Below are 11,647 nucleotides of genomic sequence, written 5' to 3' on the forward strand. Positions count from 1 at the left end.
AGAAAATTTATTTACCTTTTTTTTTGTAGGCACAGTTGGTGAACATGACCATAGGTATTTTAGACAATGGTAAGGCAGCAAAACTCCTGTTTTGCTCCTTTACTCCACTGAGGAGACTCTGGGGAGGTGTCTCACTGGAGCCAAAGCAAATGGCGGCCTTTCAGCTCAAAAGACCCCTCAAAGTTGACTGTCATTTATGGTAAGAGTTATATATTTAAATATTTGTGTCCTTCTTATGTCTCATGTTTGAAGTAGAAATCAACTACTCAACTCCTTGATCACACTTTTTTTTTGAGTTTAAAAAATGAACACTAGGCTATCTTTCTTGCTTTACCATGAATGCTATTTCTTTTCCTTCTGCAGAAATCATGGCTGAGAAATATGCTGTTTCAACATTCAAGTGCGGGATAAAATACGAGACATACTAAAGCCTTCCCGAAGCAAGTGACTTTTTAGGCCAGTACACAGCCTGTGGTGCAAGTCTGTAACTTTGAACTAGCAAGAAGTTATTGAATATAGTACATGTAAAGAAAAGTTAGTAAGCTCCTCTTAAGGACATACGCAACGTACCTTACCTACTGATAATTTTTTAAGATATTCCTAATTTAAGATTATAGTGCCATCAGATGTTCTTAGACAAAAAAATCATCTTGCATTACCAGGGGTTTTAAAAAGATATCAATTGATGAAAATTCTTGTATAATTCAAAGAAAAATATACAAAAATTACTAAACATATATTCTAGATGTTTTGTTTATCCAAATGTGTTTTAGAAGAAATGTACAACAGCATATATAGACATTAAAATGTAGCACACAGTTCCTTAAAGTATTGGAACTCTTCAACTCCAGGGGAAAAGACAATAAAGTTCAAACTACATTGCATATGTCCTTAAACCACTGCACAGAATTTCGTGAAATTTTGTAAGTATTTAGGACACATTGTATAAATGTGCATATTACCAGGAAATTCCCATTCCATTATGTTTCTACGAAGTTTGGCACTTTTGAATTTATAATTTTGCTGTTGTTTAAGACAAAAGTGTAGAAGTGCATACTTGCAGAAAGTTTTGATGTGATGATTTTTTGGGAGTTATGCTCATTTTAAAATAAATTATTTTGTTTTTTTTTTTAATTTAATGCATTAACCCTGCCATTCATTATGTGTAGCATTGTCAAGTAATAGGGGAGCCTGGGGTATGTGAGCTTGCTCACTTTTTCTTTCAATAAAACTCAGATTTGGCATATTTATGTTTTGGAAAAAAAACTGTATATTGACATTTTTTTTAAGCTTAAGAATACATGAATACATCATTTAAACTTTTGGAGTTTATTTTTCTTGTCATTAAAGAAGATTTGTATGATTCTTGGACAATACTGCTATTTATGTACATTGGAACTTTTATCAAGTAAGGCAATTTGCATGACACCAGAATGTCAAGCAGGGTTTGTCATGTATTGATTTCCAGGCTAGTTCCATGGACTGTCCATGAACAGACTGCCAGGGAAATGCCATGGATATCTAGTCAAATTCCATGGACAAGTGTCCATGGATTCCATGGACATTTTCTAGTTATTTTCCACCCTTATTTTATCAAATATTATTCCTGGAAAAGGAGTCCAAATACTCCAGGCTTTTTCCATGGACACTTTTTTCCATGGATTTTCATGGTATATCCATGGATTTCAATGGAAGTTCTACAGCCGGGCTGATTCGAATTGGATTTTTCCCTTCACCTGGTGCTATATTGTAAATATCATCAAAGTAATGATCGAGAACTTCTTGCGCAACATCCACCGGCTGTAAGCATGTATCAGTAACAACCACAGGAGTCTGATCAGTCTCTTCTTCTTCTTTCATTTCCTCTTCTTCAAATTCAGTGGCCTCTTTTGGTAGCAAATCATTTTTATCACTATCTCCCTCCCAATTGGTATTGATGTCAACATCCTTATACCATTTGTTCTCTTTCTTTAAATAAACAAGAGCCACCTTTATGTGATTTGGATTAACAAATTGGTATTCCAAATAGCCCTTGTAAGCTAGCTTGCGTTTCAGTCTAACTCTTAACAAAAAATTGTCATCATGATTTCTTGGTAAACTTGTTGCCTTTTTCATATTTGATGGCACAAAAACAACAGGCCCATGTACATTTCTTTGACCATCTTGTGGAAGCCATCACTTTCATGAAAGGGATATGTAAAGCAATTAAATGCTGCTCCAAACTATTTAAATTGGCTAGTTCATAAGGAATATCCTCCAGTGACATTTTATTAACAGCTGCTTCTGCTGGAATATTACCACTTAATATTTTCCTATGACAAGTAAAACATATACACAGTGATGACTGTGGGCAATGCACTGGACAAGATATTTATGTACAAACATGATAATATTTCTTCTGTATACATATCTTTGCAATTTCATGTGCTTGACGCCTTTTTTCATACATTTCAAGAGTGCATCCTTGAACTTGGTGTTCAAACAATAAACGATGACAACAGCAACATGTGTATTCTGGACCATTTCTTACACTTTCCCTAAAAAACGTGAAAACTTCATCTTCATCTTCAAGCTTTACTTTCAGTTCTTGTCTCTGATTAAAAACTGTCTCTTTCTTCTTCTTTTTCTCATCAGCACTAAAATGATACTTTACTTTATGAGCAGTCTTTACCTTCTGTTTATGTTCTTCATCATTCTTGTACTTCTCTGTACTTCTTTGCTTAACATCCATTCTGTGTACTTCATCATTCTTGTACTTCTCTGTACTTCTTTGTTTAACATCCATTTGGTGTACTTCATCACACTTGTACTTCTGTGTACTTCTTTCTTTTACACCCTCTCTATGCACTACATCTGAACTATATGTCTCAATGCTTCTTTTCTTCATATATTGATTATGGGCTTCATCAGTTTTATATTTCCTTTTGCTTGCCTGCTTCAGCTTTGACTTGTGTTCTGCATCCAAAGAGTATTTTTCCACACTCCTTTCTTTTGCCTTTGCTCGGTAAATTTCATCACATCTATATCTATATTTCTAATCTGCTATTGCCTTTAATCTAAATTTCAGGTCAGTCTTGTACTTACATTTTTTTTATCTTAATTTCTTTTCCTTGCAATTCACATTCTTTAATTTCACTTCATGATCTTTCTTTAATTTTTTTGTTGATGAAATGACATGTACATTCCTCATGCGGTTTCGATTTCTGCATCTTTCCCTGTATCCTTCTTTACCAGTATGTGTTTTTATGGAACTGATTCTTTCATTCTCAGTAACTGTCAGCACTACATTATAATGATTCAGATTCTCATGATCTAGATAAATTGACCCTATGGACTGAGTATTTATAGTAGGTTCCATCAATTGTCTTGAATATGTAATCCAATGATTTTGTGTATATGTATGTATATCAATATTCAATAGATGAAAAACAGCAAGAATTTCTAGTTCAGTTGCCCATGTACCATCATTTGACATCTTTGTTAAAGATAAATGATTTTCTACAGAACTTTCTGCATGTCTAACAAAAGGTTCAAACAATATTCTATTGCGGTGAAGATGTTGACACACTGCTGTTCGAATTGCATAGTGATAATCCTCCACTCCAGTCAAACAAAATGAAATAGACCTAAAGAAACAATTTCCATCCCTTTGGATTTCAACACACTCAATAGGTGCACCTACTTCTTGAACATGACAATTCTGTATATCATTATCAATTCTATTTGAATGTGGTATTCCCATAATCTGACAAAGTTGTTCTTTCATACTTTGAGATATTGGCAGAAATCTAATATTCTGACTTTCACTGAAAACAAATTCAACATCATCATCTGCAACTGACTCAGTATGTACAATAAAAATGTTTGCATTTTCATGGAATGCCCAGTTTGAGTCTTTATTTTGCTGTGTGATTTCTACGTGCTCATTTTTATCAGTAGATGCAAAGTGCCTGACTGAACAATCCACACTTGTTATTTCACATTCAGTAATTCCAGAAAATCCCATTGACAATGCTAATGACAGAATGTGATTGTAAATGTTGTTAACTGATTGATACAGTATCCTTGTACTCTTTCCATTTAAACTCGTACAACCTGATGATGATGTTGAATGTGAATCAAAGGTAAAATAACCATCTTTTTTTCCAACCAAAAATGTATTTCCCCTGAAACAAACAAAACACCCACTTGATTCTCCAAGAGCAATCTGCAGTGCATCTAAGAGTGAATGCGCATTAAATTAAGGAATAACTGTCTTATTTTTTGGATTCATGATGTGATCAATCGAGTGGCTTGCGTGATAATTTGCATAAACGCCAAAGGCGTTTATGCATAAAATTATCACGCAAGCCAATCGATTGATCTTCGTCATGAATCCAAAAAATCTGACAGTTATTCCTTATATTTACATGCTCCTGATTCTGCAAATCCCCGTGCTAATAGCCCCACTTCTATCTCTATTTGTCCCGCCCCACACGTGATTTTTTTTAACCGCGCCTATCGATGAACCAGTAGATTTATGTAGAAATAAAGTATTTTAACAATTTGTAATTTTATCTCGGACAAAGACATTGGAAATGTAAATATTTCATCATAATTTGGCTCTACATCAGACAAATTTATCAGACTGCATAAAGATTCATGTGCTTTGAACTCAAACATTGTATCAAAACTCTCAAAAAATTGTGGCAACTCATCAACTAAAAGATATCTACTAACAATGGTTGAACTACGCTGCAAGTATGTGTAAAGCTCATCACCTGTTTCTAACACTTTATTCATATCTGAAGTTTGCCATTGCTTAGAGTTTTTAATTTTATGATATGCTAATGCTGCCAAGGAGTTTGCAACACCTTGATGAAAAGAATCCACAAGCAAAATCTCCTGTCCCTTGCAGGACAGTAGATGGAGTTGTTACAGCTCCATCCGGTAATCTTCCGGGGCAAGGCTTTATAGGGTTGCCGCCTATTGAGGAAAAACCCTTGGCCAGGTTGCAGGCCTCTCTTCGTGAGAAAATGCATCCAACTGCCCTGAGTAACGCATCTCCTCAGGGAAGTCGTCTGAGTGCCCGAAATGGAGGCATGGCACTGTCCCCTGACTCCCGACTGTGGGTTTGTACCTCACCGAGGGTACCTGAGCTGGACACCGTGCACGTGTCTGGCTCAGCAGGTCAGGCGCAGCTGGATATGTCATTCTCTCCGTGGAATGAGTCCAGTAGGATATTGATTTATGCAAACTGGAATAAAAGAACGGAATCTAAAACAGAAACTGAAAGGAATTTATATGATGAAAATGAGAATATGTACAATGTATATGAGAACAGTAAATCAGAATGTAGAATTCAAAGACCTTGTAGTAGTGGACCAACTGATGCTGATGTTTGTATTGGTGATAGAAGACCATGCATTAACAATGATCAAGGTATCTGTTCAAGGTTCAGAAAGAACATTTATTACAAGGCAATGTGAAAAAGATGTTGAGGGCTCTGAGAATGGCAAAGGATTGTGTAAATCTCAAGCAAAAGATATTTTGTTGCGTGTTTGGAATGAAGTTCTTGATGATATGAATGAATGAACAATAACAGAGGAAATATTCTCCAAAATGCACTTATCCCAAGATGTTCATGAATTAGCACATAGGGTATTATCTGCAAATTCAACTACTATCTTGAAACGAAATCTGGACAAAATGTGGACAAACCAGTACAACACATGCCTTCTCAAATGCTGGGATGCAAATATGGACATTCAGTATATCCTTGATCCATTCAGCGGCATTGTGTATATAATTTCATATATTTCAAAGTCAGAACGGGAAATGGGAATGCTGTTGAAACAAACTCAAGTAGAATCTGCAGAAGGAAATTTAAGTGCTCATCAAATGATGAAGAAAATTGGATCAGCTTTTTTCAATCATAGAGAGGTAAGTGCCCAAGAAGCAGTTTACAGAATCTGCAATCTAAAAATGAAAGAGTGTTCAAGAAAAGTTGTTTTTGTTCCTGTTGGAGAAAATCCAACTCGACTGAGTAAAGCTCTTTCACAAATGAAAAGAGTACCAAATAATGAAAATGATATGGAAGATGAAGATGCAGCATTTGGATGACAAATATAGTTGAAAGATATGAAAGTCGTCCAGATCTACCTCCTTTCCCTGAAATATGTCTTGCAGAATTTTTCTCCGAATATCGTGTCCTTACAATATCTCAGATTCCCCACGGAGAAAGAGAAGGCGTTTATGAACTGAAAAAAAGTAATGGTTACATTCAGAGAAGAATAAGAGCTAAGCCAGCTGTAGTAAGATATACGAGATTCAACCCAGAAAATGCACCAGAAAAGTATTTTCAATCAGTACTGCAACTTTTCCTTCCGTATTGGACTCAAGATCAACTGAAACCACCTGGATTTGACTTTTATCAGACATTTTTTGAAAATGGGTTTGTGAGAATAGGAAGTGAAAACAAATTGCAATCAGTCAGAAATGTAGTTGAAAATAATAGGGTTATATTCTCAAAGAACAAAGATGCCCTTGAAAATGCCCAAGAAACTTTAGAAATTTATCGCGAACCTGAAGATGCTTGGGCTAACCTGTCTCCAGAAACTGAAAAGAATCGGGAAGAATGTCTTAACGAAAAGAGAAGAACAGAAAAATCAGAAAATAAAGAACCAGAAATCACTCATGAAATTTAACATGACAGCTCTTCGGATATGATATATCATATAAGGGAGAATTCTACCTCAAGACAAGAAATGGGTGAATTAAAAAAAAAATGACCAAACGCATATTTATCTACCCACACTAAAAATACAGGCAATGAAAATAGATTTCTATGTCTCAGCATATGTCTTTAGATAGTGTCTAAATACCTGCCAAATATCTCGTTGATATTTCAATTAACAAAAAAGTTATGCCCAAAAATGATGCTAAAATTGTCAGGAGTGCAACACCTTTTTGTGACATTTTGAAAATTCAATATTTTTTGGAGATCTGTGAAATAAAAAATAATGCTTTGTGTTGAAAATAAAGACTTTCTTGATAATATTCAAAGTATTGAGCTTTAAATGTGGACAGCCATACCTTTTGTTTAAGATGTTTAAAAAAATGTTATACCATGTCAGGAGTGCAACAGATAAAATGTAGTGTTGCCAAAAAAACATCAATTGTAAAATTCTGATAGAAAATTAAGTAAAATAATAACTGATACACATTTTAAAACTTAAAAATGTTATATAAGTCACAAGCAGCATTAATGAGAGTCAATTATATGTGCATACCCAAAAATGTCAGGAGTGCAACATTTGATGTTTTGCGCCCAAGCATGAAAAAAATATTATCATTATATGATTTTCTGATTTTTATTTTGGAAAATAAAGACACAAAGAACATTTTTACCAAATAGATTTATCAATTACAGGATCTGTCTGTGCTTCAGATCCATATTTCTATGGTCAGGAGTGCAACACATTTTTTTAAAGATTCAAGTTGTGTGACGAAAAGACTTCTATTCATGCTTAGAAGTACCGTATAACGGGTATTTTCTGCGGTTGAAAAATTTTTGCGATTTAACCCCTAAAAGATAGCAAATTAATTTCTGCGTTTTCAATTTCTGCGGTTGCATTATACCGCAAACAATTATTTACTGGGTATGATCACCAAACTCTAGGAATTATCAGATAGCTGTCATGTTTACGTTTTATAAATTCATTGACACATATTGATTAAAGGTGCATGACAACCGATATTGAGCTATTAAGCTTAATTAAACTACTATCTTTTGGTTAGTCTTTGTAAAATTATGTCGAGTCCCAATTGAAATGAATTATTGCCGTATCAGTCCACCCAAACAAAAATAAAAAAATCTTTATTATACATTGTAACAAACGTTTTATGTGATCTATTAAAATATTTAAATATATAGATAATTAATGTATCCAAGCCATATTCTAAAACTTCACTTTTAGTTAATTGCCATCAAAATTAACCTGGTGTTTATATTTTAAGCTCAAACAAACAGTTACATAATCAAGTAACCTAAAGTTGACCGTACACAATCACAGGTGCCATGTGCATTGAGGCATAACTAATCCTGTCAGTCGTCTGCATTGTGTGAAATGCACGAGACAATCAAGCCACATTGTGTATACAAGCAGTAATTATGGTCTCAAGATAAAACACAAGATTGAAAAAAGTGTTAAAGAAAGAAAGAAAAGCTACTATGTGTTGTTTGCAGCTATTGGAGTTTGGACTAGTAATTGCGAAATCTCTTTTAATCATTTACATGTACATGTATATCCATATAAAATAAATAGGTACAAGAAAAGATGTTTTTGTATAAACTTATTAAATTGATATTATTTACATGAACGTTTTGATTCAATATGTTTTGGACAAATCCTGACATCTAAAACCTTCGAATTTCGATGACACCCGAATTTTCTGGCTAACGAGGACGTGTCCACTCATGAGTCTGCGGACGCATCGTTTTTAAGAACTTGCGTCCCAAATAATTTTGCTGCGTCCAGTACGCAGGTTCTTGCGTTAATGAGAATCCTGTGACATATGCACCACTTATCATACTTGCATGTATAAAATATATATCTGAAGAATATTTGTCCCATCCGCAAAATTCCGCAAAAATTGGACAACCGCAGAAAATACCCGTTATACGGTATTCATTAATTAATAATGATCTTTTTGTATAATTTAATGCTAAATTATTGACAGTTTTATCATTAAAATCCTTCCTTTTTCAATTTTATCAATTCAGATGTGTTTTTTTCTTTTAGTGATTTTTTTAAAGAACGTTAAAAATAAACACACTAAAACATTGTCATAAAATTCAAGTAATTCCTCCTCAACTTCACTGAAACAACAGAACAAGTTCTTATGTAATTTTCACTTCACAATTTTACTTTAAAGGCCCCAATGCTTTTGGTCAGGAGTGCAACAAATATTTTAGAATTATAAATCATCCAATAAGAATAAAAATAAAGAAAAAATGATGAGTAGAATTTTTCTGGTGGGTTACTGTGTTTGTCTTCTAAAGGAAAATATGCTTAAAAATATATTTTATCTTCTAAATATACATTTAAGCTAGATTTTTGGCATAAAATAGGGTATTATTCCAGATAAACTGGGATTTTTAAATACTTTCATGTTTTAATTATGAAGTATTGGACTATAAGTATTGCACAATTTCATTACCACTTGATGTTGCCAACACTTTATGAATTTTTGTGTTCTATGGTTTTAATTTTAAACTTTACTGCAGTCAGGAGTGCAACAAAACTGCTTCATAATTACCGATGCTTTTTAACTATCTTTACTAAAAAATGAGTTGAAAAAAATGCTTGATACTATTTGATGTTCAAAACACTATGTCTATCAACAAATTACAGAAATTTTACAGTCAATCCAGGGAATAGTTTTCATCATTTCACACACATTTTAAATACAATTTATATATATTACACTTTGCAAATAATCATGTTTTAAGGTCTTCAAAATATGAAAAACCTGCTGTAAACGATGAAAAATATCAACACGACAAATTGATTTACAAAGTAAGAATGGGTTATTGTGTGTTATAATTTTTAAAACAATGTTAAATAAAATACATATCAGATGTCAGGAGTGCAACACAATAATGTAACATAGGGTCACTTCAAAATCTAGTATGTTTTGTAAGAGAACTCATATATAACAATTCTTTTTTGGCTTAGATTTAAAGAATTGACTTGAACGGACAAAAAAGTGAATTTTGGGGAATTTTATTGCTTCATATTTTTTTCATATTAAAACTTTTCAAACCAGAATTAAAAAAAATAATGTAAAATGACAATCAAAAAGCCAATTTTTTGTCACATATACAAGAGAAGATACTCATTCAAGGTCTAGATTTAATCATTTATACCCCTTTTACCATTTTGAAGCATAAAAAACTATAATTTCTTGTGATTATGTATTTTAGAAAGTCTTTTAAGGTGTAATGATATTTTCTTTTTCAAAAGAAATTTTACTAATAAAAATTCTGAAACTTTTTAATCCAATTGTCTATTCTAGCTATTGCCACTTCAGGATTTTAAACTAGAATGCATGTGCAATATGATGGTATAAGTGAAAAATATGTTATATGTAGTTGAATTTTGCTAAAAAAAATTCAGTTTGGTGGTCATTTTTTTTTTAATTCACCCAAATCCTTCCTTTTTTACGAAGTTTAAATGAAAAACATGAGCAGGTTTTCTACTTGGTTCGTGAATGGTGTTTGAAAAAAGTGGCTGGGAAGAAAGTAGAACCATTATCATTACTGTATTTACTTTAATTTTTTTAGTTTTTTTTAAAACAAGTTTATTAACAAAATTATCTCTGAAACAAATGTCATTTTTATAGCTTGTTTACCAGGTAGTGATGTGTTAAGCAGAACGCATATGTACTTTTGCTTTTCTATGTACAGCATGTGTTCATTCTTACTTTCAAACTGTGACGATTTTTCTGTATTTTCCATGGATAGAATTTTACATATTGTTAATGTTATGATGGTTTCCTATTTTATAACTGAAATATACACATTTTCCCAAAATCTTTTTGGTAAATTTCTAATCTTGCGTCATAAAGATCTATACTGTAAATAGGCCACTGAATATAAAATCGTCATACTTTCTGAAAAAAATTTCTTTTGGCTTGTTTCTCAAAAGTTTTATTTACAGAAAGATTTAAATCCCTTATTGCATTTTTTCCTTTTAAAATGCTTGTGAAAACAAGACTGATATAGGTTTTATTTTATCAAACACGACATTGACAACAATTTCATACTTTAAAAAAGAAAGTTGAATTTTCCTCTGAGGAAAAGGTGCATGCATACCTTAAACAATGGACAGATGAACGTCAAATAACTATATTAATTTTACATTCCACATGTATTTTGCTTAAAAAGTGTGAGGAAAGCTACGGCATTCAACACACCATAACACGGACAGGGGGTCAAAAGGTTAAAGTGTGCGTTTTATTTTTACATCACAAACGTTGAGTGCCATGTAAAAAATGGAGTCTCAACTAATTTTTTATTTGTCTAAACTATTTTTTTATTCAAAAATCATCTTTTCAGTGGTTAAATATAAAAGGTTCATTCTTCAAGTTTGAAAAAAGTGTCATATGGCACAAAATTGAAATGATAAAAATCCACAATTATAATTTGTGGAAAATGTGGCTAAAATGGTAAGAGAAAAGAAATTAATTTCCACTTTGGGGTGTTTCTATTGAAAACATTTTTGCATTTTTCACTATCAAGATCAGCATTGTTGCAATGCCATATAAGTAAGTAAATCTGTATGTGGATGCAGGCAATACACACTTTACTTCTCAACATTCCTCAATGCAGGGAATTATTGATTTTGGAGAATGAATGCAAAGCTTTGGTCAACAATTAAGTCTCTCAAAACATTGATCTTAAATTAAGAAAAAATAATTAAGCCTAATAAAATTTAGTTGAGACTCCATTTAATGCAACGTCATAAGCGAAAATCAAAATTCACGCTCACAGCAAAAAAAAAGCTGTTGCAACGGCTTTTCCATTAATTGTAATTTACCTGAAGGATAATACAGGGATTTGGGAATATAAATCACATTTGCAATCACGGCAATGAGTTAAACA

The sequence above is a fragment of the Saccostrea echinata genome, unplaced genomic scaffold (assembly GCF_033153115.1).
Source record: "Saccostrea echinata isolate AGI-Se365-2 ecotype Australia unplaced genomic scaffold, CSIRO_AGI_Sech_v1 ptg000053l, whole genome shotgun sequence".
Lineage (NCBI taxonomy): Eukaryota > Metazoa > Mollusca > Bivalvia > Ostreida > Ostreidae > Saccostrea > Saccostrea echinata.